Source organism: Rutidosis leptorrhynchoides, chromosome 8 (assembly GCF_046630445.1).
Source record: "Rutidosis leptorrhynchoides isolate AG116_Rl617_1_P2 chromosome 8, CSIRO_AGI_Rlap_v1, whole genome shotgun sequence".
Lineage (NCBI taxonomy): Eukaryota > Viridiplantae > Streptophyta > Magnoliopsida > Asterales > Asteraceae > Rutidosis > Rutidosis leptorrhynchoides.
The window spans coordinates 367,137,112-367,155,281 of record NC_092340.1 but is presented as its reverse complement, the minus strand read 5'-3'; the positions used below and the strand labels follow the sequence as shown (position 1 = coordinate 367,155,281).

Below are 18,170 nucleotides of genomic sequence, written 5' to 3'. Positions count from 1 at the left end.
AAGATAGTACTCTTGGTTCCATAACGATAGTGTCTCCACATTTTAAGTGCAAAGACAACGGCTCCGAGTTCGAGATCATGTGTCGTATAGTTTCGTTCATGAATTTTGAGTTGTCGAGAAGCATAAGCAATGACTTTCGTTCGTTGCATCAATACACACCCAAAACCATGTTTCGAGGCATCGCAATATACAACAAAGTCATCATTGCCTTCGGGAAGTGACAAGATAGGAGCGGTGGTTAGCTTCGTTTTCAAGATTTGGAATGCGGATTCATGTTCGGTCGCCCAAATGAATTTCTTTCCCTTGTGAGTCAATGCGGTTAGAGGACGTGCAACTAAAGAAAAGTTTTCGATGAATCTACGATAGTACCCGGCGAGACCCAAGAATTGACGAATGTGAGTAGGAGTAGTAGGAGTCTCCCATTTACTAATGGCTTCGATTTTCGTGGGATCGACTTTAATACCTTGATCACTTACAACATGACCAAGAAATTGAACTTCCTTTAACCAAAATTCACACTTGGAGAATTTGGCATAAAGTCGTTCTTGTCTCAAGAGTTCAAGCACAAGTCGGAGATGTTGTTCGTGCTCTTCTTCATTTTTAGAATAGATCAATATGTCATCGATGAACACAATAACGAATTTATCGAGATACGGTTTGCACACGCGGTTCATAAGATCCATGAACACCGCCGGTGCGTTAGTGAGACTAAATGGCATGACAAGGAATTCATAACTACCATAACGAGTTCGGAAAGCGGTTTTGGAGACATCTTCCCCCTTAAACCTCAATTGATGATAACCCGAGCGGAGATCGATTTTCGAATATACACAAGACCCTTGTAGTTGATCAAAGAGGTCATCGATGCGAGGAAGAGGATATCGGTTCTTAACCGTCAATTTGTTTAGTTCACGATGGTCAATGCACATTCGTAGGGATCCGTCTTTCTTTTTAACAAACAAAATCGGAGCGCCCCATGGTGAATGGCTAGGTTGGATAAAACCACGATCAAGTAGTTCTTGGATTTGACTTTGCAATTCTTGCATTTCGGATGGAGCAAGTCTATACGGTGCGCGTGCTACGGGTGCGGCTCCCGGAATAAGATCGATTTGGAATTCAACCGGTCGATGAGGTGGAAGACCCGGCAATTCGTCGGGAAATACATCAGAAAAGTCACTAACAATTTGCACATCATCGATATGCTTCTCATCGGACTCGACCTTCTTAACGTGGGCAAGGATCGCAAAACAACCCTTACGGAGTAGTTTTCTAACTTTAAGGCACGAAACGAGGTTGAGTCTGGTGCAACTCTTATCGCCATAAACAATCAAAGGTTCACCATTCTCGATAGGAATTCGGATTGCGTTAAGATCACAAAGGATGTGAGATTTCGTTTTGACTAACCAATTCATACCGATTATTACATCAAAGCTTCCTAGTTCCATGGGTATCAAGTCAATTTCAAATTCCTTACCCAAAATGTTTAACGTACACCCTCGGTAATATGTGTCGGCACTTAATAGTTTCCCGTTAGCCACTTCAATGGTATAAGTGGTATCTAATGGAAGAGGTGGAGTGCTAAAAGAATGAGTCAAAGTCTTGGATACAAAGCATTTATCGGCACCCGAATCGAATAAGCAAGAGACATAAGAATTGTTGAGAAGAAACGTACCCGTGACTAGTTCAGTGTCATCCCGGGCTTCCTCAGTGTTGATGTTGAAAGCTCGGCCGCGCGTATTGGGGTTATCTTTCTTCTTTAGGCATGCATTTCTATAATGACCCGTTTGGCCACATTCGTAACAAGTGCCCGTCTTTGGTGCATTGGGCCACTTTCGAGCGACGGGAGTGGCACTTTTACAATCGTTGGCCTTATGACCAACTCCTTGGCACCGGTGGCAAATTAACTTACTACATTCGCCAAAGTGATGTTTGTTGCATTTGTTGCAAAGAGGTAGGTTCCCGGCATAACCCTTCTTGCCGTCGGAGGTGTAAGGTTTCTTAGCAAAGTTGTTGTTGTTTGATTGGGAGGGTTCCCACTTTCTTTTGTTTCCGCCCGATTTATCCTCGGCCTTAGGTGCCGGAACTACGATTTCGTCAACCGTTTCTATCAATTTGCGGGCCATGTTCAAAGCTTCTTGATGATTAGTGGGTTTGGATGACATTACTCCGTGTTTGATACTCTTTGGAAGACCATCCATGTAAAGTTCAACCCTTAAAGCTTCGGGGTTCACAAGATTTGGGCACATCAAGGCTAGTTCGGAAAATCGTTGATTGTAAGCCTTGAGATCATTTCCGATCGCCTTTAAAGTTCTTAGCTCTTGTTCGAGCCTTCGGGTTTCTTCACGAGGGAAATATTCGACAATCATCTTTTCCCTCAAGTCGGCCCAAGAGAGGGCGTGAGCTTCATCGGTACCCACCGATTGTACATAAGTATTCCACCATGTAAGAGCGACACCGGCGAAGGTGTGAGTGGAGTATTTGACCTTGTCTTGGTCCCGACAACCGCTTATGCTAAAGACGGCTTCCGTTTGCTCAAACCATCGGGTGAGCATGACCGGTCCCCCGGTTCCATCAAAAGTGTGAGGTTTGCACCCCATGAAAGCTTTATAGGAGCATCCCTCGTTTGAGTTTCCGGCTCCATTGTTGTTGTTGTTGTTGTTGTTGTTGTGGTTGTTATTATTATTGTTGTTGGATGAGTGACCGGCCATGGCCGCATCTACGGCGGTGGCTATCATCCGTTCGAGAGCTTGTTCGGGAGTTTCATTGCGGCGTACACGACGAGGAGCCATTGTTCATTCAAGACACAAGAATATCGTTGATTAGTATTCTCAATAATACTAACCGTGATATAGAATAAAGATAAAGAGAAGTTTTTCCTCGACTCGCCTTAAATTCTTTATGTCATAATGTCGGAACGTTCATATGAGTCACCGTAATATAATCCCGACAATTATATTACCCTGATTCATATGTGCATTCGACATTATTCTATAAAGTCAAGGTGGCGTGTCAATCAATTTAAACAACATGAGATTAAGATGAACTAAGAGTAGATATGAGTAGAAGCGTTCGAGTATAAATGCACAAGTAGTCAAGTAATTCCTACTTCAAGTCTATATGCCGGTTGTAGTCTAGACTCACCAATGTACCCTATGACTCGAGGTTGACACCAATGAACTCTAAATCCCTACAACCAACGCTCTGATACCATCTGTAGCGACCCGACAAAATCGTCATTGACGGCGCCGTCTACTTAGGTCCCGTTACGTGGTCATAAGTCTTTAAAACAACGTTTGACCAAAAGATATGTCGCATTCATTTCAAATGTAAAGATTGTTCAAAGTTTACAAGAATAGTTCCACCACAAGTTACGATACAAAGTTTTAAGTACAAATGAAACTTATGCGACACAATTTAAAAGTAGCCAAAAGACGCTCCATGTATGCATATATACTCGACATCCAATGCAAGTATCAAAATAATGAGCGGAAGCATGTATCATGTATCGTTCAAGGACCTGAGAAAAACATAGAAATCTGTCAACGAAAACGTTGGTGAAATCATAGGTTTAAGTAAGTAAGTACAAGTGAACCACAAGATTTGCAACCATGAGATAATAGTAATACATTCCAAAAGTTTGTTTCACGAGCACCCAATTATCAATGCTTAACATTCCTTCCATAGAACCCCATCACAATAGTGTTAGAACATACACTGTTTCTCGAAAATACATTTCATTCGTAAACGGTAGCGAACCGTTTGAATGAGGGTTTGTCAAACCCATATGGCCATATAACGTAAGTTCTCGCTTACACCCGGCAAGTGTAACTAATGATAATCGAATTGAGGATTTTTGTTCAAACTCGTATGTAGAATGTTTGTTTTCCTGTACTTGTGTTCACTTAGTAAAAAGAAACGTTTATGTTTTTCTCATCCCAAATGTAAGTGCAAAAGAGTAAAAGTTGGACTATGATCTCACCTTGAGTGCACGTACGAAAAGTACTTCACAAAATAACGTGTGCGAAGGATAGTGCTAGTCTTGACCTAAACAAATAGGTCGTATCAATAACGGTAAACACGATAGGTCAAAGATGTTCAATTAGTCCTATGGCTCGTTACGACTCGATTATGTAGCATGTGAAATCAAATTGTCAAGTTTCATGCAAGATACAAGTATATAAACAAGTTAGGAAGGTTGCATAATCATTTGGTTAAGTTTGACAAAAAGTCAAACTTTGGTCGGTCAAAGTCAACGAAAAAGTCAACACGTTCGGGTCGGGTCCCGAACTATTTTTCTGAGGTTTTTAATCATGTATGAGCATGTTAGAACAAGTTACATGTGAATCGGAGGTGCGTAGCATAGCAAACATTATTCAAAAATTGACAAAGTTGGACAGACCACTTTGGCGCGCCGCGCGGGTATATGGCGCGCCGCGCCATTACCTGTGCAGAGAATTCTGGCAGTTTTTAAGTTTTAAGCACGAACCTAACTTCAAACAATCACCATTTATGATCCGCAAACAATTAAGACAAGTATCTTATACCGTTGGGAAGGCAATTTGACGAGGAAAACAACTAAACACATTTTATCAATCAATCTACCTATTACAACAACCAAAACCGCATCTAATGCTTAACATTAACCGCATACAAGTTCATAAATGCAATTCAATGATTCGGGCAACCAATTTACATGAATGATATGCAGCTTCGAAGGTAATCAAGCATACAATCCAACTAAACACTTACCAATAATAATCCATGGCATTCAATGCATCAAAAGTCCATTTCAAGTTCATCAAACCCTAACCCAAATTCACCAAAATCAATAATCAAGTTCATGAAGTTTTCTAAGGCAACCTACACATCAAATTGAAGCTAGTGATGCTAGTAACACAATTAAAACATCAACTTTTAACATCTAACCACATATGATCATCCTAAATTCAAGAACAACACACCAAAATTCAAGTTCATGCTAGTTACACTAAAACAACGAGATCGAGCATATAAATCATATATTCATGTTAGACTTGAGCCATAGACACTAATTAACACTTTTATAAGTTAAAAACATCAAGAACACAAAATCTAGTGATTTTAGAAAGTTACCCAAACGTAATGAAATCGGTATGGAATCGAAGAGGAAGATGCAAGGATCACGAATTTGCAATTTGTTTTGTTGCTAGCTTCCTAATCCGAATTTAGATGATGAATTCTTGTTGGTGTTCTTGAGAGAAAAAAAGGGAGTAGAAGAAAGATGGAGATGTTGAAATGAGAGGAGGAGGTTGAAGGTTTGACTAGTTGACCTAGTCAAATCTTTGGCCTCTTGGCAAGTTTAGTCCCTCTAATTTGGATCGGGTGCGTGAATTACCTAAACGAGATAATTTAAAACGCGTATTAACGGGAGATGTTATAAACATATAATGGAGTTTAAATTAGTATAACGGAAAAGTAAATGTAAAAAGGCGGGATGTTACAAATGCACCTTAAGTGCGATCCCAAATAATTCTTTCAATATAGGACGTCACACTCAAGGGCATACAGCGGTGCCTTAACGCGGACTTTCTTTGCATCAGTGGAATCCGCAGGAGATGTGCCATCCCGCAGAAAAGCCACAATGGGCGTCATCCATGTTGAGCTTGATTCCTCAACTGGTGCCACTAAAGGCATCATAACAATGGATTTCGCATTGAGTTCTTCTATTAGAACTTTCTTTCCCATATGATCAAAAGCCAAGGCAGCCAGTTTGCTTAGCGCATCCGCCTTCTTATTTTGCCCATGCATTACGTGGGAGATTTGAAAAGCTTCAAATTGGTCAGCGAGGTTGTGAACAAGCGATAGATATTGCTGCATGGCTATGTCATGCGCTTCGAAATCTCCGCTGACTTGACTGCATACTAGCTTTGAATCCACATATGCGTGCAAAATTTTAACATTTAACTTATGCGCAATGCGCATACCTGCTAACAGAGCCTCATACTCTGCTTCGTTGTTCGTAACAGCAAAATTAAACCGCAGTGCGTATGTATGCTCTTCGCCATCTGGGCCTGTTAAAATTATACCCGCACCTGCACCAGATGTGCTGCACGCACCATCGGTGTACAATTCCCATGGTGACAAAGTTGGTGCAGGTGGATCCTGATGTTCTGCTGACGCCTCGACATCCGCAGGTAATTCTGCTAGGTAATCAGCAAGTATTTGACCCTTAACCGCACTGCGCGAAGAGAAATTTATTTCATGTTCACCTAATTCAACTGCCCACTTAGCCATTCGGCCAGAAATCTCAGGCTTGTATAACACCTGAAAGAAAAATGATTGCGTTAGTCAATGCGGTAACCCCGGTCATTGCCTGTATAACACCTGAAAGAAAAATGATTGCGTTAGTCAATGCGGTAACCCCGGTCATTGCCGCAAAGTAGGCATTTACCAACCTGTTTGATTGGTTGATCAGTTAGAACCACGATTGGATGTGCTTGAAAATATTGGCGCAAACGCCGCGCCGTATGGACCAGCGCATATACAAGCTTTTCTATTGGTGAGTAGTTTACTTCGCTTGATGTCAGCGTCTTGCTTACGAAGTAGACCGGCATTTGCGTCTGAGAAAAACCTCAGTCGTTAAATTTCTGCGATATAAATAAAGCATGTAAATTAATGGATTACCTTTCCGTGATCCGCGATGAGGACTGAGCTGACAGCTTCCTTCGATGCCGTGAGGTACAGCGTTAGCGTTTCTCCTGATACTGGCGCAGTAAGTGTTGGTAATTCTGCAAGCACCTTTTTCATCTCCTGAAAGGCTGATTCTGCTTCCTGAGTCCATACGAAGTCTTTTTTCTTCAAACAATTTTTCAAAGTATTGAAGAATGGTAACTGTCGTTCTGCGGCTTTCAAAAGAAACCGTGTGATAGCCGCAAGCTTCCCCGTTAGACTCTGCACATCTTTCTTTGTCTTCGGAGATGGCAAATTATCAATGGTGCTTGAAGATTTCGACGTACGCTTCAAGATTTCTACCGATTTGGTGCTTGAATGCTGCGTCAATTACACGCTGATAGGTCGCGCCCGCATTCTTTAAACCGAAAGGCATCTTCGTGTAACAATAAATACCCTGCGGCGTATGAAAATCGGTCTAGTCCTCATCTTCCACAGCCATTAAGATTTGGTGATAACCCTTGTATGTGTCCAAAAAACACTTGTACCTAAATCCCGACAGTGATTCTACCTTCCAGTCTATCTCCGGGAGAGGGTAGTTGTCCTTAGGACATGCCTTATTAATGTCTTTGAAATCAACGCACATTCGTCAGTTACCGTCAGCCTTTTCTACCAACACAGGATTTGCAACCCATGTCTGATAACGCACTTCCCGCAGAATGTTTGCTTTGACAAGGTTGTCCACCTCTGCGCACAACCAATCACTGCGGTCTAGAGCCATATGCCGCTTCTTTTGCCTAACGGGTGTTAATGATTGATTAACGTTTAACTTATGTTCCGCAATATCCCGCGGAACCCCGGTCAAGTCTGACTCGCGCCATGCGAAAATATCTGCGTTAGCTGACAATATTCCATGCAACTTGCCCTTCGTTTTGGCTGACAAGCCTGCGCCGATTTTAATTCGCTTATCCGGATGCAAGCGATTAGCTATTACTGCACAGTTTGCAAGTTGCTCTTCTACGCTATGAGCGCTTACAGACACGACAGAGCCACACAACTCGGTTGCTTGATGTGACGCAATTGTGGCGATGCCTCCTACTGTGGGAAACTTAATCAAACCATGCACTACCGATGGTATGATGTTGAAACGCCGTATGAAGTTTCTCCCTAGCAGTGTGTTATATCGTGAAGTTGAACGAACCACATAAAAATCGACCAATTCATGCCTGATCATCTGCGGGTTCCTGTCATCCGCAAGCTCTATCATTAATTCTATTCGGCCTAGCGGCCACGAGGTTTCTCCGGAAAACCCTGATAGCGTAATATCAGACTGGCGTAACTGCGCTTTGACTTCTGCCGGAAGGAAACGATAACAATGCTCATACATAATATCGACACCGCTGCCAGTGTCAACATGCATGCGCTTAACCTGGATTCCACAATCAGGGATGTGACACTTGATGATAATGGGCTCATTAATAGAATCAATTGACATTACAGGAGGGAAAGTGATTGGGAGAAGCTCCCAATCCTGGTGATCATTGTACTTTCTCCGCTGGCTGATTTTCTCTGCGTCAACCATGTTAATGGTTAAGTCGGCCTTTTTCGCTTTGTCAACTTTCTGCCACGCGAAAGTCTTAGACTTCGAGGCCTCTTCTGCGGCCTTTCCTTTGTCCTTTTTAGGTGGTTTTAGATGATCCAATTTGCCCGCGCGAAGCGCTTCCAAAACCCGTTCCATCAAGTTTTTACACCGATTGGTGTCGTGACCATAATCGTCATGAAATTCACAATACTTTGTTTTGTCCCGCTTGCCAAATTCTGTAAGCGAAGTTGGAACCGCGAAGGTCGCGCATACTGGCTCTGTTGCCAAAATTTCCTTGGGCGTTTTGGACAAACTTTTGAGCAGCGCATAGTTCTGATTATTGATGCCGCACTGATTATTGTTTCGATAATTGCCACTTGATTTCCCTTTATCATTCCTGATGGGACCACCGCTAGGATACCATCCGCGAGAGTTGTTACCACGATTTTGATCGCGCGAACGATCATCATCGTCCTTCCTCTCGTTGCGTGAGCTAGCTGTTGGAACGTCATTATCTTCGCCACTCCGCATATAGTCGTGGCATTCGTTAAGCGCCTCAGCATAAGTTGTTGGGACTGTATGGCGCAGACGCCTTACCAGTGTTGGATGACGTTCTGAGTTTATACCATGTATGAGTCCGGAAATCTGTTGCTCTGGTTTGAGATCTGGTATACGCAGGCACTCATTAGTATACCTTGTGAGAAATTCGCCCAAAGATTCCTTGGACTTCTGCGCGATGTCATGGCATTCAATGTGAGTGCGCTTGCGTGGTCTCTGATTCTGATATTGCAGCAAAAACTTTGTCTGCAGATCCATAAATCCGGCAATACTACCCGCCGGCAACTTATTAAACCACTCACGAGCAATACCCTGTAGTGTCATAGGAAATATCTGACACGCAACCGGATCCACCCAGCCTTGAGTGCGCATTGCGCCTTCGAAACGCTGTAAAAAATCATCTGGATCGGTCAGGCCATTGTAAGTACCCAACGTGCTAGGTATCTTTGGTGCTGATGGAAACGGGTATGCGGATATATGCGGAGGAAACTTGTCAAAGGTATTCGGTAGCTCGAAGGGTGGTTTAACAGGATCCCCTTTCAAGTTTGCAAAGAAACGCTTCATCATGTCCTGAACAAAGTCAGGTTGTGAAAATAAGTGAACCATATCAGGAGGTGCGGCCTGCATGAATTGACTTGCAAGATTTGCCTGCCCTTGAACATTTTGCCAAGGTTGACCCTGCGTCTACGGATATAACCAAGGCTGCTGCGTTGGAAAAGAGGGATAACTTGAAGACGCAGAGTACACAGGTGGCTGTAAAGGAAACGAAACCTGTGGCGCAGATATCTGCGAAACTTGAGGATACACACTTAAAAGCCCAACTGTATGCGCTGTGCTTTGCTGTTGCGCTGTTATCGGCGCCCAATGAGAGTTTGCATCTGGGATGACACCAAATCCCCAACTATTAAGTAACGCCTGCGCATCCGCATGAGTTAAAAATTGTGAAACTGGGCGCGGTGGTTGCCAAGGTTGCAACGGTGTAAATGACGAATTCTGCTGAATGCTCTGCGTATGCAGAGGTATTGAAACAGTGGTACTGTAAATAGGTACCTGGCCGCAGCAAACCACATGCGGCCCCGTTGTTCCACCGCTAGTGCCTGCAAAGATGACCCTTGGATCCACTGACGAAAAGTCCAGCCGCGTGGTTGTTACTGGTGAGTTTGCTCTTGGCGGTGTAACCCCGTCTGAATATATCGGCTTGTACCTCTGAAAGGGTTCGCCGGATATAGGTGGAGGGTACATCGTGTACCCCGCCTGAATTGCGGCCCCCGTAGTCATAACCGGTGTCTGTTGACTACCAGACGGTGCGTTCTGAACATCTGTTTGGGTATGTTCCGATGATTCCTCGGAAGTCATGATACTGTTAAAGAAAAAATTAAAAAATTTTGTAAATAACGAGTCATACAATTCAAAACCTTAAAAGAAAAAGCAATTAAACAGTCTTGAATTAATTCGACTCTCAATGAAAGCACCACTTGATCATGCATATTTTAACCGTGGGGTTTAATATGCCTGCTCAATACATAAAGAGGGGTTTAAGGATCTTAGAACGTGGCTCTCCGGTCCGGCTACCGTGAATAACCCTGGCCGACATGATGATGTCGGCGGGGTGGCCAAGTGATTAAGTCCACCTCCGATAACGGTCGTCGATCAAGAGGCCCCAAATAAGGTCGTAGGTACTAGCTTACAAAAGACTAACCTGTTAACCTTGAAAAGATGCTGAATGATGCTGTTTTACGTAATGTGTATCGTATGTGATGGTTACGTAATGTGCCGTCTCCGGTGAATGATGATTAGGGTTTGTATTTATAGGCAAACCCTAATTCTAGAACCGTCCCAGATCATGATAATCTCATCCATAACTGACTCCCCCGAATCACGGATATAATTATGGAAAAGATATTTACTTGACAGCTAAGCAACCGCTGTACCGAGAACAAAGGAATCAGATACAATCCGCATACCGCATAGCGCACACAAGCACACGCATACACACACTATTAAGCGCCCGCATGCATATGAGGTGCGCATGCGGGTTGCGGTATCATTAGATATTTCTGTAAAAAAACGAGCGGATATTAGGGGGAAAAATGCCAATGATGCAAAAAACCTCAAAAAGGAGTTGGATGATTTCAACTCCGAATTTCGCAAAGACAATAAGAGGGATGTTCATAAACTAATGATGGTACGCCTCCCTGTTTATTATTATTATTATTATTATTATTATTATTATTATTATTATTATTATTATTATTATTATTATTATTATTATTATTATTATTATTATTATTATTATTATTATTATTATTATTATTATTATTATTATTATTATTATTATTATTATTATTATTATTATTAATTGTTAATTATTAATTATTAAATATTAATTTGTGCCTTTGTTATTTGATTCGTCATGTTCCGAATTTGGATTTTTATTTTTTATTTTTTTTCATTAAACCTAGGGATTTATTTATGGATAGTTAATTAATTAGTAATTTGACGTTAATTTGCTGATATGATTAAATTAGGAATCAAAGGGGTTGTTTACTTTTTTTTTTTCATCAATATCTGTATGTATATAGATGGCATGGATAAACAGATTATATATTTTAGCCTGATTAATTTAAAGGATAAATTACATGGCAAAAAGGTGACTTTATATATCCCTCTAATCCAATAATGGTAGATGTTCTTATGTTAATGTATATTGTAGCATATAATTCAATTCAAAACAATTAATAAAATAGTAATTTGGATTATACATGAGCTTGGTAATACGTGTAACCACAAAAGAATATAAATGCAAACAAGTCTATCACATATGAGATGTTCAACATGAAGTTAAGATAGCTGCACAATTATTATATTATACTACGTTACAAAACACAATAACATTATCAGTGAAGATTAAAAATCAAAATACGCCCATATGTCACATCAAGATTTATCCCAACATACAATTATAATATTTAACAAAAATACATTTTGCTATTGTTAAAGATACTAGTGCAAAATAGAGAGATCAAAATATAGTCAACTTATGGGTTGTCTTCACTAAAGCAACATTCTACCCAAAAAACAAATATACCATTATCACTTACAGTAATAGACCTTTAATGCGTGCAAGATTCTTTACCCATTTTTCACACATGTCCGGTTTTAGCTTCATCCAAATTTTTCTATTTGTTGGGTTGTCTTCACTAAAAATAGCAAGTGTTGCATCATACAACAAGTCATTAGATTCTCACCCAAGCTCATCCAGCTTAGTTAAGCACTCATCAATGGTAGGTTGATCGTTTTAGTATATCTTGCAGCCATTATAGATATAAGACCCCAAATTTGCTCTTCCAAAGGAGAAACTACTTCCTTACCATTTCTTTTCCTTTTCTTAAGTTGTGAACCTGCCATTTGTTGTGCACCTTCTACGACTTGTTCAACCACCACATGATTAACAATTGGTACTTCCGGCATAGGAGCAGTTGAATGTGGTCCATAACTTTGAATTCCGGTAGCAATCACACCATCAAAGAGTTGTTTACAAAGATCGGGATGTAATAGTTGAGTAGTTCTAAGTGACTCACAATATTTATTTGCCTACAACATAAAATAAATGTGCATCAAATATATTACAATATGATATGATATGAAGGAAGTAGCATGTGAACATTTTTATTATGTAGCTTAAAACGTGTTTGTGGAACAACAGCAGCTATGTATTACATAACTATTACAACAAAAAGATTAAATAAGAGTAATCATCTTGCACTCTATCTCGATCCCATTCTTCATCAGTCACGCGTGATATTAAAATCCATTACATTTGCTTGTCTATTTTTCATTTCTTTAATTAATTTGCTTTTATTTTCATTTCAGGTTGCTTTCTGTTTGCGGATGAGTAGCCTGTTGAACTTGTTGATGGATGACGCAATTGAGCATTTTAAGGGAGTTTCTGATGACGAAGGTCAAAGAATTTTTGACGTGAATTTGAATAACCTTGGAAATGATGCTTATACACATAAAATTATGTACGGACATCTCAATAGTTTCGGCGGATGGGCTTTTTAGGCGGTGGCTGCTGCTGCTGCCGCCGCCGCCTTTGTCCTAGTTGTGAATTTAGGGATGGCAAAAAGACCCGTATCCGATGGGGAAACCCGAAACTCGACATTGTGTTCTAGTCTTTGTCATTATAATCTTCGGTTGTTTTGTTTTTGTTTAGTATGTTAATAATAATCATGTTGTAAACATAATTTTTGTGTTCCACATTATTTATTCAAGTTTGGGTTGGGGTGTGGCCTTGGAAGAAATAGAGTCTTAAAGAGTATGATAACAATAACTGTAATAGCTTATTATGTTCTTCCTTTAAAAAAGTTATATATATATATATTTGACCCATTCTAGATAAACATAACCCAGATTGACCCATATGGCAGGCTGTACATAAGTGAATGGGTTGAATATGCTTTTACCTTTAATGTGTCTGTTAACGGTTCATCAAGTTTAGCACCTCTGAGGCATTTTTAGCCTTTGGGTCAAGTTAACATCCACTGCCGCCTTTCGTCCTGTAAAAGTCTCCGCTTGTATGTACAACTCGGAAGAATAATGCAAACACCAAACTTAGAACACACACATGCACACACACATTACCTCCCCGACTCCGGCCCGGAGCCAGATGAACGCCGACGCTGCTGGTCGACTCTATGTGCTCTAAAGGATCTTGATGACGTCTTGCATTTATCACAAAAATTTCTGATTCACATATCACCAAAGAATAAATAATGCAGCTACCATCCTACAAACTTTGTACTATATAAGATAACAAATATGAAGATCATAGATTTGAATATGATTAAACACATTAAAAAAAAAAAAATACAAAAACACCTCAGGTGCCGGGAAGTGTGACCTGGCAATGGAAGGTGGTGACGGAGGCGAGGGATTACAGCTTCCTTGATATCATCTGTCTCCCCCATCCTAGGGTCTTAGCTTCTCAGCTCTGATCTAAAATAAATTTAAATAGGAACAGCCATTAGTATTACTATTTATCTTCAAGTAAAAGTGTAAAACCATCAAGTTAACTACCTTAAGACAATCAAATTAATTAGATGTACATAACCATATATTTCTAATGCTACGTACTAACAACATATCACCTGGAACCCATTTAATTCGTTATTTCGTTATTATACACATATAATCTAATTAGATTTACAATAAAACTAAACAGTTGAACTAATAATTTATTCAGTCAACTGCTCATAATCAGATAATGTTGATGCACAAATTATTAAACTATACTTCTACCAAGTTGATCAAACTGTGTCTATACTACATGAAGACCAAAACTCGTCAAAAGAAACCAAGACCAAGTAATCTCCAAATTTAGTTCGCAGCTGATCCATTATCCACCATAACAAATAGGTTATACATGCACATGTATTGATAAATAATTCAACAGTCACTACAAAAAAGATGCCAGTTTTTAACGGTTATTTTCTTACGCTTGTATAAGTGTTAATAAGATTTTTAGCTTCCAGCACCATTAAACGTCAAGAGCTCTTTTACGTTCGTTTAATAGACTTGTGACGGCTGTAAATGTTAAACAATTTTAAACATGCAGAAGCGTTAACAAATAAAAACTTTATGACAACAGAAAGCGTCAAAAGAGTTAAAAACTTTGACACCCTTACAAAGCGTCAAAAACAATAGTTTTGACAACTAAACCCGTCAAAAATTTACCAAATAAAAAAACGGTTCTTGAAAATAAGATAAAGGCTGGCCCATCAATAGATTTAAACACTTCATTTCGATTCGTTGTTTTCTCCGGTCATTCATCAATTAATTACCGCAGTTCATTACGGTTTTGTTCATCAATGAGTTAGGTTTAAACAGTTAATGAATAAATATCAATGATCTATTTTTGTTGACTCCGTGTGAGTGATATTTCGTTGTTGTTAATGAATTCCTTTTTACTTCAATTGAATCACTTAGTTAGGGTTTAATCAATGAGTGAATTCGTTCATGTTGTTAATTGTATGTAAGTGATGATTCGATGATTAATTGTTCCTTCAAAGTTCAACCACATATCGAATAGTGTTTGCTAATACAGCTAGTTAGGGTTTTATTCGGTTGTATTTATTGATAATTTGATGTTTAATTGTTGTATTTAATTATAATTTGGTGATTAATTGAATCACGTAGTTAGGGTTTACTCACTAAGTGAACTTGTGCTAATTTTCATTTCTTTTTAGTTATTCCTTTACTATTGATTATTGTTGATATTGATTTATCAGTGGATGTGTTGTGCTAATTTTCATTTCCTTATCGTAGTTCCTAGAGTTTTGGCTCAGAGTCTATCATCGGTTCAAGTAAGCATCTTCTTTGATCTCACTTTGTAAAAGCTGTGTTAAGTAGAAATTAACAGATCTTTACGACATAACTGTTGTGATCAATTCCTCATAATACTTATACACTATATTACACTAAATTCAAAATGGTGATAAGTTTTGTCTCTAAATATATGTGAGGGTTAGCGCACGTGAATGATAATCACTTGTAAATCACAGATCTGCGAGGATATTTTGAAATGTTGGATGCAGAAACTCATGGATTACTCAATGTAACACTTTCTTTTTTTTTGTTATAATGTAACTATTTAATCTCTTGGTTCACCTTTTCATGGTCATAATTGTTGCATTTTCTTTTCTTTTTCGTACAGCTGTTTCAATATCTACCTTCCACTCTTAGAATGTTAGCGTCGAGTTCTGTAAATCAGTTCATTATGCTGATGCCACCAGCAAGTATGAGTTAAGCATTCATTAATGTGTTGTTTCTTGTTAATCTTCTTTTATATTATGTGGTTCCACATGATCTTGTTTTCTTCAGCCATATAATATAATTGAATACATCCTGCAAGTGAACAAGGACCCTGACTACTGCTCCCTTTTAGGTACAGGTTTAATCATGTGGAGTTGGGTCACATTTCTTGTTAACAATTATTGCTGCCATTTAATTTATATGTATTTGTATTTATGTATTTGTGGGTCAAATTCTGAAATTAATGATGGTTCAGGTTTATACTTGCAGGATGACAGGTCTCTTCTAAACCATGATCAGGTACTGATTTCTGTGTCTATCTAGAACTCTCTATGTAGAACAACTTTTTTATACACACACTACAAATAAAAGCTCGATTTTTAACGCTTATTTTCTGACGGAAATATCAAACGTTACTAAGCTTTGATGTTCCTGATCATACGTCTGAAAAGTTAAGTAGTTTTCAAGCGAAAAGTATGATAATCCGTATGAGATGTTTGGTGTATTTAGGAACCTACTCACTAAATTACTAAGTATCACGAGATAAATGCTATAGCTTCAAGAATTACAGGCGAAGCTCAATAGTCGTAAAATGGTCAGATTTTATTTATTATTTTCTGTTTTTGTAAAAAGTGAGTTATGCTGCAACTGACAGAATATATGTAGGTACGCATACTGACAAATATTCATTTGTCACAGAGTAACACTTGGAACATTTGTGCATCAAGATCAGAAATGCACCAACAAGCAAGAAAACTAATGGAGGTGAGCAGCCTCTTTAGGTCAACTACTATTGCGTTTCTTTAGATATTAGTGTTTTCCGGTTGATATTTGATTGCATATGCTTTGTTTGACCATTTTTAAGACATCATTTCTTTGATACAGGGAGATGAGCTTTACAAAGATGCAGTTTATACGATAGTTTATATACAATGTTGTCTAGAAATAAAATGTTAGGTAGAATGACCGTATAAAATCATGAAATGGGGTTGTTTTTGTTTAATTGAATTGGTTGCTGTAATTTATATAGATATTCTTGTAATGAATTCAGATACTGGAAATATGAAGATAGTTTGAAATTATGTGTTAAAATATATGGATCTGGATAAATGTAATGAATCCAGATGCTTGTAATGAATAACTTTTACTTCACTTAGAAATTTCAGTTCTTGACACTTTTGAATGCGAGTATTTTGTTATAAGAAGCCTGAGAAACTGTATTTTTAGCAGTTGGAAGTGTCAAAAAGTTGCATCTTTAAACAAGTGTCAAAAACTAGCATATCTTAACCATTGAAAGCGTTGAAAAATTTCATTTCTTAACAATTCAAAGTGTCAAAAATTAATATTTGTATTTACATTTAGAAAATTTTCCTTATTTTTTGACATTCGTAAGCGTCAAAAAGTTGAAGAACTACTCGCACTTACGAGCGTCAAAAATGGCAAAACTTTTCTGACACCCATATTTTCCACACCAAGGGAAAGCGTTAAGAATTTAAAATATTTCATTTTTAAGCGTTAAAAATTGAAGTAATAAGCGTTAGAAGTTGCCAAGTTTTTTGTAGTGAGTAACTGACAAAAAAAACTTCATCAATTTAAATAACAGTTATATATATATATATATATATATATATATATATATATATATATATATATATATAAATAATAATAATAATAATAATAACAAACATAAAAATAGGTCATCTTATCTAATAACAATTAATCCTAGCCTTCCATTTATAATTAACCCTTAAATCTAGATCATTGAAATCTCCACATCATGATTATGACCTCATAATCTTCAAGTTTAACAATATTGAGACTAAAATACCCTTGACCTTGACATAGACGGGATGAAAAATAGACAACAGGGGTTTTTAAAAATTCAATATTGTTATAATTCAGTAGGCTTATAACTACCTTTAGTGGCCTGGTTCTTGACTGTAGACTACTAATAAGTATATAGAGGGAATATGAGAGAAATATGTGTTTTCAATTCTATTCTCAAAATGTGCACCTTATGAGCTTACATAACACATATATTTATACTAATAAAAATCTACTATACAATATATATAATAATAATAAAATTACCATCCATAATTGACTTTTATAATACTCCCCCTTGGATGTCAATTTTATTAGAGAATAACTAGTACTGCCTCGTTAAAAACCTTGCTAAAGAAAACCCATTGGGATAAAACTTTAGCTAAGGGAAAAAGAGTGCAGCATAGAGTTGACTCCCCCTCAAGTAGGCAATGCCTGAATTGTTACATCTTCTGAGCATGCCTCATGCCATTATTATTAACGTGTGTTCTGAAAATAGCAGTTGGAAGTGCTTTGGTGAAAAGGTCAGCAGAGTTTTTGCTAGACTGAACATATCTCATTTCAATCTGGTTGTCCTTAATGAGATTTTGAGTGTATGAGAAGAATCTAGGAGGTATGTGTTTTGTTCGGTCACTTTTGATATACCCTTCTTTCATCTGTGTTATGCAAGCTACATTATCTTCATAGATAGTTGTTGGACTTTTATCGCGTTCTAGTCCACAAGAATCAGTAATGATTTGTGTCA

At 38.4% G+C, this 18,170-nt stretch overlaps 1 long non-coding RNA gene across 7 annotated transcripts; it reads left to right on the top strand.

Annotated features, from left to right (window-relative positions):
• The first annotated feature begins 14,919 nt into the window (after window positions 1-14,919).
• Window positions 14,920-16,683, top strand: LOC139862429 (uncharacterized). 7 transcript variants are annotated; one of them, XR_011764184.1, is made up of 5 exons: window positions 14,920-15,153; window positions 15,352-15,404; window positions 15,504-15,585; window positions 15,671-16,366; window positions 16,487-16,683. It is a non-coding gene; the product is annotated as an uncharacterized lncRNA (long non-coding RNA). The 7 variants fall into 7 exon arrangements; XR_011764180.1 differs by having other exon boundaries at window positions 15,504-15,734; window positions 15,872-16,366; XR_011764182.1 differs by having other exon boundaries at window positions 15,504-15,734; window positions 15,858-16,366.
• Window positions 16,684-18,170: the final 1,487 nt, after the last annotated feature.